The sequence below is a fragment of the Schistocerca serialis genome, chromosome 2 (genome assembly GCF_023864345.2).
Source record: "Schistocerca serialis cubense isolate TAMUIC-IGC-003099 chromosome 2, iqSchSeri2.2, whole genome shotgun sequence".
Classification (NCBI taxonomy): Eukaryota; Metazoa; Arthropoda; class Insecta; order Orthoptera; family Acrididae; genus Schistocerca; species Schistocerca serialis.
In genome coordinates, this window is record NC_064639.1 from 408,049,323 (window position 1) to 408,053,977 (window position 4,655).

Genomic DNA, 4,655 nt, shown 5'->3' on the forward strand with positions numbered 1-4,655 from the left:
GCCTTCTCGTGGAGTAGTCCTTCAGAAAGGACCCGTGCCTTCTCTACTCGCCACACTGTTCCCATGAGCCCAATTCTTTAACACTTGATCTGAAATCATTGTCCCACATGCAACTGCTTCGGCGATTTGTCGGTATGATGTTCCACGTCCCTCACACCAATGATTCGACCTTTCACAAAGCAACAAAGACGGCAGTAAGCAGCATGTTTACAGCTGGTAACAGAATTCACTAGATTCCTCGCATTATCGTTATGCTCAACTGCGCAGCTATGCTGTCTCTTTCACAGTAGAACACGCAAGGAGACGAAGTGTTACCAACATATTGTCTTCAGGCGTCTTGTCGAAAAACTATCTCGACATTGTCAGACAGTTTTACAGATTGTAAGAAACCATGTTGCTGCTGATTAATATTTATGTCTTAAGTGTATCTTTTGTGTTCGACAAACTAACGAAAAAACGCTATTAGTAGATTTTTTATTAATAGAAATCGGTTACAACTCATGATGACAACGTTACAAAAAAGTGTTTTTCTGTAAATAATACGAAATACCAGAAATAGTTATGAATTACCAGGGCAATAAGCAGTTTTGGTTTTGAAACATTCTATCAAAGTCCACAATCATAGTGAAAGTGAAGTAGCCTTACAAGAAGGACTACCACGAAAGTACTCAAATACTGCAGTGGGAGGGGATACGTAACGAAATCCAACTATCAAATCATTCAGTGCCACAACTGAGCTAACTCCCTGTCATACTTAAGTGAGAATCAATCAAAATATTTAATTTAAATCATAAGAAAATATAATTTGATTTTACCCGAATAATTCTGAATCACAATAGAAAGTAAATCAATAGTCCCACAAATGGCAAACATATTGGGCAGTGCTGCCAATTCTCCATTAGACTTGTGACAGGCAGAATAAAGTTATTAAGCCGATGTGTTTTATGAGCTGCCTACCACTGGGGATACTCGCGTTTTGAAGAAGCAGTCGCACCAGCTGGGAGCTGAAATATAGTACAGTGAGTTTTGTTCGAATTTCTGTAACTACGATTTTTGTCTAAAACGTAGTTAAGAATAATATCCAGATGTACTACTGCATCTCGAACATGACAAATACAGAGTAGAGGAACTTATTTAGGCTGCTCTCCTCTCCAGTAACTGTCGTAGCTATTTTTGTTCTTCTGCCTTAAGCTAACTGCAGACTAAATATCTAATGCACCAGAAGTGATTTGCTTTTTTAGCGTCACTAGACGCTGCTAACATTATGTTTAAATAATTTTCGTTTTAATATTATACACTTTAAAACAGGTTTAGTATGAAATCTTTCATTGGTACCATCTCTAACACATAACAGCACAAAAGAAACGGTAACATAATAGTGACTACAAAATGCGAAAACTCACGAAGAAATTTTATAAGCTGTGAGTAAACATTTAGTTTCACATCAGAAAAGCAAGTCGTGCATCGAAATCATTTGCAAATCCCAAAGACGGGATTCAAAAACTGCAAAGAAAATTAAAGAAGTGAATGACTGTAGTGTGATTCCAGCTTCATATGACGTGAAAGGAGAGGCAGTTCTGATGAAAACGTGAAATAAAGGATAAAAAGTGTCGACAGTAATGTCTCGAATATGTCATTCTGAAGCAAACTGTCATTTACTCTGTGTAAACCAAATGCTCATAAAATATCATTACTGGTAACAATTGCAATATAACTGCTGGTAATGCTTTGATATGAACACCGAAAAGTGTCTGATGAATGAGCTTTTCAGTTTTCAGACATCTTAAGACAGGTGAGCGTGGGACGGAATTTCTATGCAATGCCTCGCAGTTGACGTAATTTTCTCGTAGTTTATTTCCCGGTCACTTCGTACTGACAAGCATCTGGGGTATCACAACATTCATATGAGAATTATCGAAACGTAACTGTTAAAGCAGATTGCTTTGTTAAATGTTACAAAATCGAAACTGACTCAGCTGACAACACCAGCTGTAATTTTATTTCATTTTGGAGACTATTCGGAAGGCGTAATAACGCTTTTAAGATAGATCCTGCACACATAAACTTGTCTCCTGATGCAAATGCTCATCGAGACTCTTGTTTAGGTAAAAAATTGTGGGTTATATAAATAGGGCAACACCAGAAGGACAAATCTTCGTTGATCCATTATGGATGGTGGGACGACGGCTGGCGTGAACTTCTTGATGCAATAATTTACTAACAGCCGTATGTATCGTAGAAATTTATTTTATTTTATGAATTTCTATGTGCTACCAGTTTCGACATTACATTGATGCCATCTTCAGGTCCCACTCGTCATAGTCGTAAAATCGCTATACACGGAAGGAGATATATTACTGGATCCGTGAATCAATCGTCCTGCAAGAGCTGGACTCAGATCGACAATCAGTAAAGATATCTCAAGACAACTTCTCCCCTATACTCTTTGTCGCTACCTTGACTCTGTTCCCTCAAGGTCTGAAGGTGAAAAACTTGCAAAACTGCACACTTGCTAATGGTTGATTTTTCTGGTTCTGTCAATTGTATTGACTTAATTATGGCACTGAATGATTTGTTAACTGGGTTTCGTTATGAATCTACCTCTACTACTGCACTTGACTACTTTTGTGATAGTTCTTCCTGTAACGCTACTTCATTTTGACTGTGGACTGAACACAGACACTGACCGTTTAGAACCAGAAAGTGGTTATTATCCTGCAAATCTGAGACAATTTAGGATACCTCGTTTAATTAAAAAAAGATTTTTTTCGTAACGTTATAGTGAGAAGGTATAATTAACTTGTATTAGTACAGTGCATAATAAATAACTCTTTCTCGTTAGTTTATTGAACACCATAGATTAACGGATAAATATTAATCAGCAGCTACATGAGTAAGTAGCCTGTTTGTATGTTGTCAGAGGTATAGACTGTGTTAATATCGCTGACAGCGCTCTGCGCCCTCGGCAAGAGATTCTCTCGTTGGCGAGTGGATAGAGAAGTGTATTAACATATTTTGTGTTAGTGGTGACTCTGTGTTGGTAGTACATGCATTGTAAAGTGAGATGCAAGGAAATGTGTGATAATGGATGTATGGTTGATAATGTTTGGGTTGTGGAATTACTGACAACTATATAATTTTTGGAACTGGATGTCACATGAATAAGGTAAAATTTTCTAAATAAATTGTTTGCTCTTCAATAAAATATTTCTTTTGCTAACCATATTCCTCCTAGTAGTTAGAGTCTACAGTAGTTAGAATCTTTTTCTTTTGCTGGATGTAGTTGCTGCTTGCTGTAACTGCTGTAGTTCGTGTTATGAAGATTTTCCGTAAGGTAAGTGACTTATAAAAGAATGGGGGTTTCCACTATCGAGATTCGTGATGGAAATGAGTTTAGGCAATTAACTGAGTTGGAGGCAGTTTCATATTTCTTTAATTTCATATTTTTTGGTTTTATAAAATTGTTAGGATTTCTCGCAACTCAGGGACATTCTTTTGTGTTAATTATTGTAAGTCATGTAGTCATTGCATAGCAGTCATATTGCGTTGGGCTCATATATTGTGGGTAATAAATGAATAGGTTAAGTCTGAGTTGTCTTTGTCAGGGAAAACTCTGTTGGTCAGTGCTTAATAAAATATATAATTAAAGACTTAGTTTCACATGGTCTGTCACGCTATGGAACACGGTCTTAAAATGTTCGTATAATTTTTCAAGTGTACGCTGCACACAATACGTTGGTACCACTTGGTCTCCTCGCGTATTATGCTGTGAAACAGACAGTAGAGCTGTGCAGTTGAGCATACGGATAAAGGAAGGGGTGAATTCTGTCACACACTGTACTTATTCTAGGCACGCTAACGTGCGATCTGCAGCCGAAAAGTTCCAGGAATGTAGACTCACCCAACAGACATCTGATATTCATGTAGGTCTTCATCTGCAGTGATTTATAGGATTTATCTGCGCAAAAACATGCCCGCGAAATTATTAATTTTAAGCAACATATCCGACAGGCGTAGAAAGACTGGAGTAAGCGTTTTGCAAACGGTTCAAATGGCTCTGAGCACTATAGGACTTAACTTCTGAGGTCATCAGTCCTCCAGAACGTAGAACTACTTAAACCTAACTAACCTAAGGATATCATACGCATCGATGCCCGAGGCAGGATTCGAACCTGCGACCGTAGCGGTCGCGCGGTTCCAGACCGTAGCGCCTAGAACCGCTCGGCCACCCAGGCCGGCAAGGGTTTTGCAAAAAAAATGGTTCAAATGGCTCTGAGCACTATGGGACTTAACTTCTGAGGTCATCAGTTCCCTAGAACGTAGAACTACTTAAACATAACTAACCTAAGGACATCACACACATCCATGCCCGAGGCAGGATTCGAACCTGCGACCGTAGTGGTCGCGCGGTTCCAGACTGTAGCGCCTTGAACCGCACGGCCACCCTCGGCCGGCAAGGGTTTTGCAAATTCGAACTGTTAGTAGTGCAACACTTTTCTTTTCAGTCACCGGGAATGCGGCTGTCTCGGTGAGATATATCGGGATGTGCAGATTAAGTAATTTGGTAATGGCAGTATCATTAGACTGCGAAAAATTGAGGATAAAATAAGGCTAAAAGAATATTGCGTGCTGCAGGTATACCTTCAATAACGCAG

At 38.9% G+C, this 4,655-nt stretch overlaps 1 non-coding gene across 1 annotated transcript; it reads right to left on the bottom strand.

The window, feature by feature from the left end:
* Window positions 1–4,151: 4,151 nt before the first annotated feature.
* On the bottom strand, window positions 4,152–4,235 carry Trnap-ugg (transfer RNA proline (anticodon UGG)). The gene has a single exon. It is a non-coding gene; the product is annotated as a tRNA-Pro (tRNA).
* Between the last annotated feature and the right edge of the window lie 420 nt (window positions 4,236–4,655).